Raw genomic sequence first — 16,307 nt, 5'->3', positions numbered from 1 at the left:
CTAGCAGACAGGCATGGAGAGGGCACAGGGAAAAGGAGATAGAGAGGCTGACAGGGTCCGTGGGATAAAAGAGTTTTGAAAGAGATTTCCAGCTCTCTCATCTGCCCAGAAAGATGTATTACTGCACTGTGGGGAGAATCACTTTCCTGTGGACAAGACGAGGATGAGAGAGAGGAAAACCCAGTTCCTGACTCCATGTCCCTCCTGCTGGGGTGTGGCTGCCGTGGGGTCAGTGTCAGAGGGAATCCTCGAAAGGGACTCCTTTGGTTCTGCTTTTTTCTAGGATTGCATTCAGAGACTTTGTTTTGGGATGCGGGAGGGAGAAAGGAGTGGTGGGGTGGTGTCCGTGGGCAGCGATGGGCAGAGACCCCCCACCTAGGAGCTGCTGCCAGAGGGGGGTGTGGATCGCTTTTGGGAGATGCCTGAGGTAAGAGCTGCACCCCTCACTCTCTCCCGCACCCCAAGCCCCAGCCCAGACCCCAACACGCTGAACCCAAACTCCCTCCCAGAGTCCACCCCCTGCACTCCCTCCTGCACCCTACCCCCATGCCCCAGCCCAGAGCCCACACCCTACACCCAAACTTCCTCCCAGAGCCTGCGCCCGCACCCCCTCCTGCACCCCAACCCCCAAACCCAACCCAGATCCCGCACCCAAACTTCCTCCCACAGGCCTCCCCCCACACCTGCTCTCGCACCCCAACCCCCTCCCCAGCCCAGAGCCCACACCCTGCACCCAAACTCCCTCCCAGACCCCGACCTGCACCCTGCATTCCCTCCTGCACCCCAACCCCCTGCCGCAACCGACAGCCCACACCCAAACTCCCTCCCAGAGCCCAATCCCTTTCCCTCTCCCTCCCATACCCAAACTCCCTCCCAGAGCCTTAGGCAGATGTGGGGGGAGGTGGACGGGGAGGCAGGACTTGGTCCCATTCTGGAAACCACCAAAAATTGTAGAAACCTGCCGCCCCTGTCCAGCCCAACCTTCTGCAGGTGCCCCTCAGGCCCCACCCGTGCAGGGTTTGAAGTTTGCATTGCTTAAATTCCAGGACGCTGGGGGACTTCAGCTCCCCTTTGTCCAGCGGGAACCTTCACCCCACTCCCAACCAGATTCTTGTCCATGGGACGACTGTCGGGGGGCTGGGCCCCTCCTTGTCTTTTCTCTCTAGGACAGGCCAGGGTGCCTAGACCTGGAGCATCTGAGCACCCAGGACCTTCTGTGGAGCTGCCCTTCGCCTTCCCCTTCTGTGGTCTCATCTGTCATTGACTCCAGCCTGTTTTCTATCCATCGTCAGCACCATCCCAAGCCAGCTGCACCTGCCTCAAAAAGACAGTGTCCCCTGGTGGGTGTCAGAGTAACAGCCGTGTTAGTCTGTATTCGCAAAAAGAACAGGAGGACTTGTGGCACCTTAGAGACTAACCAATTTATTTGAGCATGAGCTTTCCTGAGCTACAGCTCACTTCATCAGATGCATACCGTGGAAACTGCAGAAGACATTATATATCACTGACCTCTCTCCCCTCTGAGCACTGACTGCCCCTCCATCTCCTTGCCCCTCAGTCTGGGCAGACGGGACCTTTCCCTCCAGGGCTGGAGGATCCCCCCTTCTCATCCGCCACTGTCCCAAGCCGCCCCTTGGGTGGGAATGTTAAAAGTACAAAAGTGACTTAGGAGCAGAAACCCCCACAGACCTTCCGTGCAATGGGCACCTGCCCCGCACTGAGCAGGACTGAAACACCTGCAGGGCCACATCCCCTCTGGGCCTGAGCAAAGCAGCCGGGTGAAAAGAGACTTGGAGATGCTGGGGATCGAACCCAGGGCCTCATACATGCAAACCATGCGCTCTACCACTGAGCTACATCCCCAGACAGGGGCTTTTTGGCATGGGTTACACTCACAGCCCTCCTGTTTCCAGAGCCTCCAGGGGCCTAACGGCAGCATGGGAGACACATTACCTGCTCTGAGGGCCAAACTCTCTGTCCTGGAGTTTGCTGGTTCTCAGGGGTCACTTTGCAGCAGGGCCAGTTTCTCTATGTGGGGGAGAGAGAGGGCCTGCCCTGGACTCAGGGTGCAGAGATACACTCGGCCCCTCTCCCCTGCATTGACTGGCTGGAGCTGCCAGCCCCTGCTGAAAGGTAATGGCGCTGGGGGGCGCTGTGAGTCGCTCAACACCTCACCCCGGTGGAAGAACTGGTGGGGGGGGCTCCAGGCTTTTCTCGGATCTGCTATTTCCACCTGCCCGTAAAGTCCAGCTTTCCCCAGCACATTCACTGCAATGCACTCGGGTCACTGTTTCCATGGCTGACAGCAAAGAATCGCTCCCAGTTTCCCTTCTATCTGCAGCACGATTAGCCTGTGTCGGTGGTTAATGAGGTGGATCTAGTTGTCGATGGTTATTCATTCCCCACCTGGACAATTCACACAGTCCCTTTCCTGCTCAAATCCCCAGCACCTCAGTGATCCCGGTAGCAAGGGTTGGGTTTTCCCTGAGGCCCTGAGATTCTCAGGGTCCTTTTTTCCCTCCACCTGGAGTGAACTCAGCTTTTCCCCCATCCCAGACACTCCATGAAATAACAACAGCAGCATAAAGAAAGCGGGGAGGGAACATCTCCCGGCCAGGGATGGAGGTGCCCAGGGCCCCCTGCTTCTCCATTGTTTCCATCGCAGAAGAGGAAGGTTCCTTGGAATTTGACACCCTGCTTTCCACAAGGGACAGAGAAAGATCTTGATGTTCCTGCGTCTGTACAAAGAAAATTGTCCTTCTGTGTGAAAGAGAGGCAGGAAATGGCTGTTTCTACCCAAATGATCAACGAAACCAGAAAGTGACGCTGTGCAATTAACGATCTGGTACTACACTAACTCTGCGGTTTCTTAGATGCAGCCACAACCGGCTCTGTGGTTGGTAACCTTACAGAGACGCTGCGGGTGATCATGAACTCGAAGCACAATCCCTTTAAACAGCTGCCACTGGAATGTAACACAGACTAGTCCATTCCTCCCAAGGGGATGGGGTTCTTGTTCTTCTACACATTGTAGCCCATGGAGACCAAGGATCTGCAAATGTGCCTTCATGTGTCTTTGTTTCATTGATGAAAACATAAACTAGACACTCAGAGGATTGGAACTGATTTCAGATGAGGGACCTGTTTGCTCGGTTTCTATGGATTTGCACAGGAAAACACTGAGTGTTTCCATTCATCCCTATTCAGTGGAGCTCCCGAACATAATGGAAATGGATATGTGCTTATTTGTGTTAAGGGAACAGGCTTGTAAGGGGGCACTTGGATTTGAACCAAGGATCACTTAAGCTGCAGTCAAACACTCGACCACTGAGCTACACCCCCCATGGCATTGGCATAGGCAAGTCAGTGATCTTCAGGATTTTGAAGGACAGGCCCTGCTCAGAGAGCTCCTTGTCCATTCCCAGACAATGGGTGGTTTTAAAAATGGGGTCTGATTAAACTTTATCTATACATGTAGACCCCACAGCTTGCCCACTCACCGACACAGCTTCTCCCACTGACACAGCTCCCATCTCTCGGGGAGGTGGATTAACTACACGGACGGGACAGCTCTCGCCCATCCCCTTAGAGCATCTTCATTAGTTATGAATAAGTAGGAAATAACCGACTGAATGGACAGCAACCAATTTATCAAATATTGCTGAGCCTGCATTCAATATGGGTAACTGGTCATATTGGGCTGCATTAGGAGGAGCATTGCCAGCAGATCGGGGGAAGTGATTATTCCCCTCTATTCGGCATTGCACCCAGTTTTCAGAGCCCCTCCCACTACAGAAACAAATTGGAGAGAGTCCAGGGGAGGGCAACAAAAATGATGAGGGGACTGGAACACATGACTTACGAGGAGAGGCCGAGGGAACTGGGATTATTTCGTCTGCAGAAGAGAAGAGTGAGAAGGATTTGATAGCTGCTTTCAACTACCTGAAAGGAGGTTCCAAAGAGGATGGATCTAGCCTGTTCTCAGGGGTACCAGATGACAGAATAAGGAGTAATGGTCTCAAGATGCAGTGGGAGAGGTCTAGGTTGGATATTAGGAAACACTATTTCCCTAGGAGGGTGGTGAAGACTGGAAAGGGTTACCTAGGGAGGTGAGGAATCTCTATCCTTAGAGGTTTATATGGCCTGGCTTGACAAAGCCCTGGCTGGGATGATTTAGTTGGGGTTGGTCCTGCTTTGAGCAGGGGGTTGGACTAGATACCTCCTGAGGTCCCTTCCAACCCTGATCGAGGGTTAGAATAATATTTCCCAACCAACCATCAGTTGAGCTAAGCGCAAATCAAGAAGGGTTTCTTCAGGTATGCTGGCAATAAGAAGAAAGCCAAGGAAAGTGTGGGCCCCTTACTAAATGAGGGAGGCAACCTGGTGACAGAGGATGTGGAAAAAGCTAATGTACTCAATGCTTTTTTTGCCTCTGTCTTCACAAACAAGGTCAGCTCCCAGACTGCTGCCCTGGGCAGCACAGCATGGGGAGGAGGTGACCAGCCCTCTGTGGAGAAAGAAGTGGTTCGGGACTATTTAGAAAAGCTGGACATGCACAAGTCCATGAGGCCGGATGCGTTGCATCCGAGAGTGTTAAAGGAGTTGGCGGATGTGATTGCGGAGCCATTGGCCATTATCTTTGAAAACTCATGGTGATCGGGCGAAGTCCCGGAAGATTGGAAAAAGGCTAATGTAGTGGCCATCTTTAAAAAAGGGAAGAAGGAGGATCCTGGGAACTACAGGCCAGTCAGCCTCACCTCAGTCCCCGGAAAAATCATGGAGCATGTCCTCAAGAAATCAATTCTGAAGCACTTAGAGGAGAGGAAAGTGATCAGGAACAGTCAGCATGGATTCACCAAGGGCAAGTCATGCCTGACTAATCTAATTGCCTTCTATGATGAGATAACTGGTTCTGTGGACGAAGGGAAAGCAGTGGATGTGTTATTCCTCGACTTTAGCAAAGCTTTTGACACGGTCTCCCACAGTATTCTTGTCAGCAAGTTAAAGAAGTATGGGCTGGATGGATGCACTACAAGGTGGGTAGAAAGTTGGCTAGATTGTCGGGCTCAATGGGTAGTGATCAATGGCTCCATGTCTAGTTGGCAGCCGGTATCTAGCGGAGTGCCCCAAGGGTCGGTCCTGGGGCCGGTTTTGTTCAATATCTTCATTAATGATCTGGAGGATGGTGTGGATTGCACCCTCAGCAAGTTTGCGGATGACACTAAACTGGGAGGAGTGGTAGATACGCTGGAGGGTAGGGATCGGAAAGAGAGGGACCTAGACAAATTGGAGGATTGGGCCAAAAGAAATCTGATGTGGTTCAACAAGGACAAGTGCAGAGTCCTGCTCTTAGGACAGAAAAATCCAATGCACCGCTACAGACTACGGACTGAATGGCTTGGCAGCAGTTCTGCAGAAAAGGACCTAGGTGTGACAGTGGATGAGAAGCTGGATATGAGTCAACAGTGTGCCCTTGTTGCCAAGAAAGCCAATGGCATTTTGGGGTGTATAAGTAGGGGCATTGCCAGCAGATCAAGGGACGTGATCGTTCCCCTCTATTCGACATTGGTGAGGCCTCTTCTGGAGTACTGTGTCCAGTTTTGGGCCCCACGCTACAAGAAAGATGTGGAAAAATTGGAGAGAGTCCAGCGAAGGGCAACAAAAATGATTAGGGGACTGGAACACATGAGTTATGAGGAGAGGCTGCGGGAACTAGGATTGTTTAGTCTACGGAAGAGAAGAATGAGGGGGGATTTGATAGCTGCTTTTAACTACCTGAAAGGTGGACCCAAAGAGGATGGATCTAGACTATTCTCAGTGATAGCAGATGACAGGACAAGGAGGAATGGTCTCAAGTTGCAGTGGGGGAGGTTTAGGTTGGATATTAGGAAAAACTTTTTTACTAAGAGGGTGGTGAAACACTGGAATGCGTTACCTAGGGAGGTGGTGGAATCCCCTTCCTTAGAAGTTTTTAAGGTCAGGCTTGACAAAGCCCTGGCTGGGATGATTTAGTGGGGATTGGTCCTGCTCTGGGCAGGGGGTTGGACTAGATGGCCTCCAGAGGTCCCTTCCAACTCTGTTATTCTATGATTCTAGGAGTCTATGATTCAAATCCCTGACGTAATCCCACTCCGTCCAGTAGCCCCAGGCACATTCCAAGCGTTGGATTCGAGACACTGAGTCAGCTTCCTGCAGTGAGTTTCAGCCTTCCCAGAGGTAATTTGTGGGGGCTCGCCATTTTCGGATGGTCTTGTTTATTTCCCCTCCATCCAATTCAAATGAGTTTGAAATTACTCATGGCAACATTCTTTCACCTACTTTGGTAAACAGAACAGTTATCAAATGTTGTACTGAGAGACCAGTCAGTGGGGAACAGAGCGATAGTCATTTGTAAACCAGTTGCATTAAGAACCACAGCTCTCTGGATGGGGGTAGACCACCGTGGGGATGGGGGTGTCACAGAGAATTTGGAGGGAGGTGGCGGAGTAGAGGGTGGAAGAGGTTGAATTAGGGTACATTTTCCCTTGGCCCCGAAAGGGGCAGCACGATATGCCCAATTAAAAGGGGGTGTCATGCCTGAAGAATTTACAATATCCACCAAAATAACAGTAACAACAAGACAAACACAGAACGCAATGTTTTGTTGCGACAGGGGACCCACGGCGTTCTGGGTTTTCTTCCACTGGCACCAGCTTGCCCAGAAAGTGTCTGAAAAAGAAAATAAGCATTCCCCAGCCCCTGGGTGGGGACAGATGATTGCTTAAAAATGCCCCTTTCTTTTCACATTTTTTTTGGCTGACTGCAGGAAAACCAAAAAATTACCTTTATATTTTGTTTGCTTGTTTTTTTATTCAAAGGATACTTGCTGCATACCTAGGCAGAGGAGGCCTGTCTATGTAAACACGGTCTGTTCCTGAAGTCTTTCCCCCAGTTCATCACTAGATGTGAGGGGGGAGGTCATTCAGGCCTTCCTTACACTTCGTATTTAAAAACTCCTTATTGTTCCTACCTCTGCTGGCCTTCGATTTCTCCTCCTGTCCCTTCTTTGGCAGCTCATATGAGGTGGCCAAGTGGTTAAAGTGGTGGGCTGCTAATCATTGTGCTTTGCATGCATGGGTTTGAATCCCATCCTCATTGTGTGCATTTTGTCTTCTCCCCTCCTTCACAAACAACCATCTCCCCTTTGGTACAAGCCACATTGCTTCCTGTAAACAAAAACCTTCTCAGGAACTCAGACCTCCCTTGCTGTCAATAAAACTCGTCTAAATCCCAGATTTCTGAAAGAGTTCTTTGTTTCTTAGTATTTATCTCAAAAGGTAACAGCCTCATAATGTCCCCCAAACACCCTGGGACCAGCCCAAATAATTAAAATGCCCCCACCTCTGCCACGACAGTGACCCACAGCTAGCGTGTCTAGGTCAAGGTGCTCTGGAGGAAGCAACTCAAACATTTTCTCTCTGCTTCCCTTGGCGAGGTCTGACTGGGAAAACAAAATTGAAAATTTTCTGCTGGGAAACCAATTCTAGTCTGTTTGGGGACTTTCATTTGAATGGATAATTATTATTCTCTTCTGATCTCTGAATTATTTCAGTTCAGTCTTTGTCCTCCAGATGTGTTGCCAGGTGTTGAGCAGAGTGGGAGTGAGGCCAAGTCATGACGTCTCTTCCCCTCTTCCAACTTGCTAGGAAGTTCCGCTGCCTTGATGTGAGTCAAGCAGTGTCCATTGTCTCCGGGCTTTCTCGGAGGAGTCCGCATTGTACACGGTTCCTGGGAGAGTCCTTGGGAGCGTGGATACCTTTAATGGGCCATCTCTCTCCACTGTCATTTTATAGCCCTGCAGCCCCAGCCCCATAAGCCTGAGTCAGCTGCCCTGGGCTCTGAGACAGGTGCCCTGGGTGTTTTAATTGCAGTATAGACATAACATTAGGATACGTCTACAGTGCAATGAATCACCCACGGCTGGCCCGTGTCACATTAATCCAGGACAGCGGCTTGGGCTGTAAAGTAGCAGGGTACGTGTCTTGGCTCAGGCTCAGGACCCTTCTCTAGGAGCCCAGAAGTTTGGGCGGGAGTTTGGCAAGTGAAAAAGGGAAAACCGCAGTGAAGTATTCTCCTGGACTCAATGGGATTTCTCCATTTCTCTGTCTGCTTCGGGGCAGGGACAAAAACAGGTCCTGCTGTATTCGTTATTTCAAAGGGAGGTTTAGGATTTTCATTCTCAGACACGGTGCACAAAGCAGGACTCAACCCTCAGCATAAACTGAATGAGCCGCCCACAGATTCTGGCAGCCCCAATGAGCCACTTGGTGTGAGAGCTCAGACCTGCCCTTGTCCCAGAGGGAGGGGGTCATCTGCGAGGGGACTGGAACACTGACCTATCAGCCCTTCACACCCAAACTTTCAGTCACTCTATTATCAGTGCCTCTGAGTGTAATTTAAACAACAAGAACGGCTACACTGGGCTAGACCAAAGGTCCATCTAACTCTGTTATTTGTCTTCTGATAGCAGCCAGTACCAGGTGCCTCAAAAGCCACTACTGGGAGTTGAACCCAGGATCTCCTGTTTAGAAGACAGGTGCTTTAAACCAGCTAATCCATGGTGCTTTCCTCTGGCTAATGTATGGTGTCTGCCCACACCTGACTCCCTGCCAACCCGCACTGGGCCCTGACAAGCGTTTCTTGTGTTTCGATTCTGTAAAGCAGAGAAGCGGGTGAAGTTTTACTCCCAAGGTGTGTGTGTGATTCTTTGGACAGGTCTATCTTACAAAATTAAGTCAGTAACAACATTACTTTGGGGTGTTAAAAATTTTACCTTCCCTGAGCAATGCAGTTATATCAGCCTAATCCCGGTGTAAATAGCACTGGGTTAACAGGAGGACTTCTTCCCACCCCACTCTGCCTCTTCGGCTGAGGCCTGCTGGTCCACCTTTCACTCGCTCCTCTCTCCCCAAGGCCTCCTTGCCGGCTGCTCATTCCTCTCCGCCCCCTACCCCAAGGTCTGCCCGCCACCCACACCTCTCTGACCCCTCCCCTGAGACCCACCATGGCCGCCGCTCCCACCTCTCAGCCCCACCCATGAGACCCACCCAGCCTGCCACCCGTGCCTCTCCGTCCTGCCCTGCCCACCACTTGCACCTCTGTGCCCCTCCCCTGAGGCCCACCCTGCCCACCTCTTTCTTCATGCCGCTGTTGTTATTCCATGACACATTAAAGATGGAATGAAACGCTGAGTTTCCTCCAGGGTGAGGAAAGGAAGGAGACACCAACCCCCTGGCAAAGCTCTGTGCCCCACAGAAAACCTGCCCCCTGCTATTACAGTCACTGATGTACTGGGGATATGACGGGAAAGGGACTGTCTGAATTATCGAGGCAGGAATTTTACAACAATCTACAGCAACATCACTGGCCACAAACACACTCTCCTCATGCTCCAGCCAGAAGGGAAACGAGCAGGAATTCTTGTTCAGCCCTGGGCACACTTACACAACAGCACAGCAGTGAGTGTGTTGTGGACGCTGGTCTGAGGAAACAATTGGAAACGATCACTCAGTAAGAACAGAACGAGAGTGTCGTGAGAGCGCTCTATAAAGCAAGTAGTTGTGGCTGAGTGGTTAAGGTGGTGGACTCGAAATCCCTTGGGGGGGCGGGGTCTCCCTGTGCAGGTTTGAATCCTGCCAACTACGGAGGAAGTTGTGGCTCTTTAGTTTCAGTGCCTGAGCATCCTTGGCCCCAGTGGGAGCCAGGCTACGTCTACACGACAGAGTTATGCTGCTTTAGTTAAAGCGTTTTAATTAAGCCGCTGTTGCATGTCCACACTAGGCTGCTTGTGTCACCGGAGCGCATCCAGGCTAGCAGCTCTTGGATCGCCACAGAGAGCAGTGCATTGTGGGACGCTATCCCACTGTGCAACTGGCCGCAGGGTGCTTTGGGAAGGGTTTGCAATGCCTCGTGGGCAGCCACACGAGGCAGGTTTCTCTATCCCATTGTTCCGTGGGCACCCGACTCGATTGCCAGCTGCTTTTCAGCTGCCGTGGGCGTGCTGGGCAGAGAGTGTGTGTGTGTTGGGGACAGACAGTGTGTGTGTTCGGGGAGCGTGTGTGTTGCGGAAGAGTGAGTGTGTTGGCACGCTGTCCCTAAGTTCAGACAGCTGCTGGAAGCAACCAGTCCTGAGTCAGGGGGAGCGGGACACCCCAGTCCTGAGTCAGGGGGAGGGGGGATACCCCAGTCCTGAGTCAGGGACAGCGGGACACCCCAGTCCTGAGTCAGGGGGAGCGGGACAGCCCCGACATCAGCCCCCACTTCCCGCACTGGCTCAGCACAGCCCAGCAGTCTCTGTCACATACACACACTCACACACACTGCTGCCTGCCTGGCTGTGTGTCAGGGTGCAGGACGAGGGGGGTTTAGAGGGCCATGGGCCCAGCACTTTTTAGCAGCCCTAAGTACGGACGACGGAGGGGGGAACAAGCTGGAGCCTTGGGGGAAGAGGCGTTCTGTGGGTGTGGCCTCGGAGGGAGGGGTGGCATCAGGGAGAACGGGCGGTGTGAGATTGGGGCCTCAGGGAGAAGGGGCGGAGTGAGTGAGTGCTGGGGGGAAAGGGGTGTCATGGGGGCATCACAGTTCGGACGCCGGTGGCCCCCGCAGTGTAAGGAAGATTCCACCACCCCTGCTCTGGGTCCTAGGTGTGGTGAATTTGTCAGGTCTGAGACAGGAGTTGCTTGTGAATGACAGTGACCCCTTTGCCAATTGGCACCAATAAGCTTTTGTCACACATTGCGACGGGGCAAGGCAAGACGGCTATAGTTAAGTAGTGAGGAACAGATATTTTAGCCCCAGGCTAAACAAATCCTTGGTACTATGGTAACCAAATGGCAGTTGTTTCAGGTTAATCAAGACACCTTGGGCCAATTAAGATCCTTCTAGAAAGCAGTGGAGATAGCTAGGTTGATTGGAACACGTGAAGCCCATCAAGGCCTGGCTGGAACTAGTGAAAAGCCTCCCAGTTCATCAGTGAGGCGCATGTGTCAGGATCTGTAGGAGGAAGCCGTGCTGTTGGAGGAACCAAGCAGTGCAAATCCACATCAGGTGAAAGGAAGGAGGCCCTGAGGTAACAGCGAAGGAGATACTGAGTGGGGGCTGCTGTGGGGAAGCGGCCCAGGGAATTGTACACGTCCTATTTCCCAGAAGTCAGCTACCATAGCTGCTACTATTTGGTCCCTGGGCTGGAGCCCAGAGTAGAGGGCGGGCCCGGGCTCCCCCCTCCCCTCCCTGATTAATCATGGATACTGGGAAACAGAGATTGTGCGAGGGAGGGTTGCTTCTCCTCACCTCCCTTGCTGGCTTATGATGGCTCAGTAAGCTGTGGCCCTTGCCTCTAGAGAGAGAGAAGGGCTATGTGGAGGGTCACAGTGAGCCTCTGAGGCTAGCAAAATCCACCAGGAAACGTGGGACCCATAGAGACAAGGACAGAGCTTTGTCACAACATGAACTGAGCCATACCCTCACCCCCTGATATAATAGAAAGGCCAGCACAAAAAACAGAGAAAGTAACAATAAGATACTAAAAGAACAATGGTTGGAACTCTCCATTTCTCTCAGTCTTTGGGTGGATGGGTACTAAGAGCTGTAGCTACAGTTGAGGAACCAGGCGATCGGACAGCTGGCTCAGCCCTCCCTACTAGTACCTCTCTCACATATAGGGAAATGGGTCAAAATTGGAATTCATGTCATGACTCACTTCCCATAGGGGATCAGTCTGTCTCAGGCTCTGTCTATACTTCAAACACTGGAAGTATTCTTCTGACAACCTAACACTGTCTACGCTGGGGCTGAGGTCACATTAACTACTTCTCTCAGTGGAGTGGACTTTTCACACCCTTGAGAGAGGTGGCTACGTCAACATCGCTTTTCAGCATACACCAGACTTTAGATGGCTTATTGACCTAAAAGGTAATGGACTTCAGCCTTCTCCTTGGTGGTTGAGGACTGCAACTTTCCTACCTGCTGAACACATCCTATGACAGATGACTTTCCTTTGCAAATTAGAGAAGTGGGGAAGTCAGTGACCCTTACAGTCTAAGTGTAAGAACTTGTAAAAACTTCTACAAATTGTCTCTTCGAATAATTTTGCTTTCACTAGAAATAGACTTTGAAACTAAGCAAAATAAGTTCTATTTGAAACACAAAAATTTAAAATCTATACTGGGCCAATATTCACTTATACACTCTCACACACATTCTTCCACCCCACCCATTGGAGTGAGGTTTTCTACCAGAACTCCTTACACTACAGGGGGTAAATTAAAGCAAATTAACTTTTCAAGATCAGCTGTCACTTCCTGTATGACTAACAAAACAAAAAACAAGACACTTTGTTTTACAAAGTGATTCAGATTATCACACAATTAGTCTCCTACTCTTTAACCAATAAATTCATTTTCATTGGAAACAATAACCTATTCAAAGAGCTCAAATTCTTGTCATATGAGTTCATTTTCTTTTAATCCCCGTTGCCAACAACCGAACCTTGGCTCTAGTTCTGGTTTGTCCCAACGTAGGTCCCAACCAATTCTCTGGGTTCCTATATCGCTGGTTCTTCTGCCATGTGTGTTGGTGGAAGGGGTCTCCTATGTGGGAATGTTTGCATCACGAGGAAAAAAAAATCTCTCTTTTCACACTATTTAATCTTTCAAAGTAGGAGGAGGTAGAGGAGAAGGGATGTAAATGCATAAAACACAAGAGAAAACTGTCCTACACTGAAGGCATTTATCGGTATAACTATATTGCTCAGGGGTGTGAAAAATCCAGAGTTGAGCAATGTAGTTACACAGCCCTAACGCCCTGTGTAGATAGCGCTACGTCAGCAGGACGTATAGCTTGAGGGGGCTGGACTAATGAAGTCCGACGGGAGAGATCTCTCCCATTGGCTTAGAGCATCTGTAATAGCATGCTACACCAGTGCAGCTACATTGGGGCAGCTGTGCCAACATCAGCTTTATTGTGAAGCCGGAGCATCAGACACAAAACCAGAGAATCACGACTCAACATGCGAGTATCTGGAAGTCTGAAATTGGAACCGGACACGTTCCTTGCCTCATTGGTTACCATCATTTCCACAGCCTGAAAATCCTGGTTTCTGTGAAAATAGAATTAATTATATTGAAATTAGAATTCATTAAAGAAATGCTACTTGAAGGGTTTGTTGAAATATAGTTGTCAAGAAGAGAAACATTAAGGAGTGTGAGACAATGGGTCCTCAAACTAATTAACTTAGAGCTCCTACTGAGCTGGGAGATTGGTAAACATTAGTATGCAAGAAAGATATGTATGTATATTTGTCAGTTTCTGCTTCCTTTTGTCTCTTATGTTCAATTGGCTTATCTGTATAAATAAGTTAGCTTGAGCCTTTGCAGGGGGCTCACATATCTGGGTGCATTGGCAAAGTGCTTTGCTCATAAACAGAGTGGTCTGACAAATTATGTGAGTCCTGAATCTGACTTTGACATTACCCAATCAGGTACCCAGTTTGGAATCCACGAGGAGGGAATGTCCTATGAAGCACTCTCTCTCTTTGGATCCAAATGGTGAAGGATGATTGTTCTCAATCTAACCCTGGCATGCTTTGGATCTGTAATTAGTGAGTTGTACAAACAAACAATTTTCCTTGGGTCTTTGGTCACCATAGCTTCTTTTACTGGGATGGAAACCAAGAACGGAGCGTGTACTCATTCAACCCCAGTTCTTTCCAAATCCTTGGCCTTGGTTAGGGTAAATGTACACTTCTCTGAAGTAGAATCCTTTACAAAAGCACTCAAAATCTCAGCAGTGTTAGTGAGGAATGGCTTCCTGAAACATGCCCGGCTTTTCTTTAATTTGGTGGCACAATTCCAGGCAAGGGATTGGATACAGGCCTGTTAGTTATCAGAGCTGGAGTTTCTATTCAAAACTAGCTATTTTTCTGCAGCTATTAGATATCCAACACTGATTTCATTTCATACACTTTTTTTTAGCACCTACAAAAAACAAATTCAATAAAAAACCCACTTCTATTTCCTCAACATCTGCATCATGAAGGGGACCATTCCCCATGCCATAGAATTAGTTAGGTTATTTAAAATTTTTTAGTAACCTAGCATCCCCCATAATGGGGGACAAAACAGCCCCCTTGCCAGAAGTGGCTTTACCAATTGATGGAACCTGGGATTTAAACTCCAAATGATCACACTGTGCTTGGGATCCATTTGAATTCCCCTTCCAGGTTTTTGACACTTTCATCTCCAGTCAGCAACTCTGATATAGGATTAAAGAAGTCAAAGCATCGTCTCCAAGCACAGACAGCTGAGAACGCTTCATCATGTGACACTTTGAGAAGTGGAGGGATAGAATGTGATGAAGATCCCTCCTGTCTGAGCCATGCAGAGTTAACAGGTCTGGAGTGATGGGGAAGGAGGGAATCTCTGAGTCACCCCATCTCCTTCCAGTGTCACAGAGGCTGAAATGACCCTTCTTTTCCTGCCCCTGCTCCTCTTCCTTTAAATATAATTGGGCAAGTTCGCAATATAACTGCTCTTCAGCACAACCCAGAGCAACGTGAGAACAACTGGCAATGATATAATCTGAATCAGTGGTGATTCCGAACAATAATTTTGCAATAGGAGGAATGGTATAGATGTGATGCTCCCTGGTTCCTGGTAGGAAGGGCACACTCAAATTATTCATGAGACAATGGAGTAGATAGGAAGGACAAATGGGTCCACCTCAGAACAGGGTGAACTGCAAAAGGCAAAAATGGGCCACTCATTTGGACACGCTGAGGGATAACAGTGCTGCAAACAGTTCAAACAACTTTAAAAGTTACTATGTGGGAATCAGGAAAAGTATTAAAGAAAAAAAAGTACGGATAGCCCGAGAGGTTTTTATGGTGTTGATCTCCTGTGCAGATTCTTGGATGGCTAACGTGGGCTGAGTGCCAAGAGAAGGTTTTCCCACACTCACGGCATTCATAGGGCCTCTCCCCTGTGTGGTTCTCTGATGAGTAACAAGGTTTGAGCTGCGATTGAAGGTTCTCACACTCACGGCATTCATAGGGCCTCTCTCCTGAGCGGATTCTCTGATGCTTTATAAGGGCTGACTGGTCATATACGTTTTTCCCACACTCAGTGCATGCATTTTTTGTCTTTCCCCTGAGGATTTCCTGCTGTGTTGTGCTTTCCTTGAGGTCCTTCTGAGTTCCCCTATAGGAAATTAATTTACCCACTTTATCCCTTGGCCGATTTCCCTGCTCTCTCTCTGGTCTGTGCTGAATCTCACAGGATTTTCCCTGCTCATGACTCCTGGACACGTTCCTTTCCGATCTTTGTGATAATGCTCTGTGTTTATCCACTTGCCCAGCATTTTCCTGCTGAGAATTCTGCTCCTCTTTCTCACATGCCATCGCATCACCTGCTGCGATAGAGACAGAAACCTCCAACAGGGATGGAAAGGGGAAGGCCAACGAAAAAAAGTGCTGGAGAGAGGTCAAATAAAAACAGGAACTGAACTCCTCCAAACACTTCCCCTAAATGGGAGAGAGGAGGGGATCAATTCAGCCTTCACATCCCATCAAATTCATGGGGGGAAGGGAGGAAGCTACTGCCTGATATCTGCTAGGATCTACAGGAAGCCATGAGCTATAGTTACCCTGAGGTTATGACCCCTGCCAGGGATAATAATGAACTGAGTGACCTCCCAAGGGCTTTGTAGGGCATCCCATATGTTTCCTTCAGGCACTTACAGATTCTGAGTTGGTTTCATGTTTCCTCACCTTTGCAGGGAGCTCTCAGGGTCTGTCTTTGCTCTGAACCCTGGAGCTCTGAGACCCATGGCTCTTCCCCTTGTTCCAGCTGGGAAAACACATCAGGTTTGGAAATGGGAAACCCTGCTCAGATGAAAGAAAACAAAGGAGTTCAGGTGATTGCATAAGACTTTGTCATAAAAAAAACAAAACATTCTATTAATTTAACTTCAGTGCTTAGTGTGACCTGGTGTGCCTTGGGGAGTCCTGACTGAAAACGCTAAGGTCAGGGCAGGCTAAAAAAGGGAGAGAAGATGCTCCCACAACTGATGGCTAACACTGAAGTTAAAATCACCGACCACTCACAAACTCTGCTTCTGATCCCCCACACTGGTTATTGAGAAGCTGAAAAAGATCACACAGCCCCCTTTATTGCATTCCAGTTCTCTGACTCCCAATCAGCACCTGTGTTCGGTACAGTGAGAGCTTATTTAAAAATTCTGGTCACAGAAACACAATGTTCTGACCCCAAAGG

The 16,307-nt window shown here is 49.4% G+C and overlaps 1 protein-coding gene and 2 non-coding genes across 3 annotated transcripts in view; 1 reads left to right on the top strand and 2 right to left on the bottom strand.

Moving 5' to 3' along the window:
• Positions 1–16,307, top strand: part of LOC144258216 (uncharacterized) — a 970,182-nt gene that overhangs the window by 88,568 nt on the left and 865,307 nt on the right. The gene's annotated exons all lie outside the window — the stretch shown is intronic.
• Positions 1,792–1,863, bottom strand: TRNAA-UGC (transfer RNA alanine (anticodon UGC)). The gene has a single exon. It is a non-coding gene; the product is annotated as a tRNA-Ala (tRNA).
• Positions 3,271–3,342, bottom strand: TRNAC-GCA (transfer RNA cysteine (anticodon GCA)). The gene has a single exon. It is a non-coding gene; the product is annotated as a tRNA-Cys (tRNA).

Source organism: Eretmochelys imbricata, chromosome 28 (genome assembly GCF_965152235.1).
Source record: "Eretmochelys imbricata isolate rEreImb1 chromosome 28, rEreImb1.hap1, whole genome shotgun sequence".
Classification (NCBI taxonomy): Eukaryota; Metazoa; Chordata; order Testudines; family Cheloniidae; genus Eretmochelys; species Eretmochelys imbricata.
This window is presented reverse-complemented; position numbering and strand designations above follow the sequence as displayed.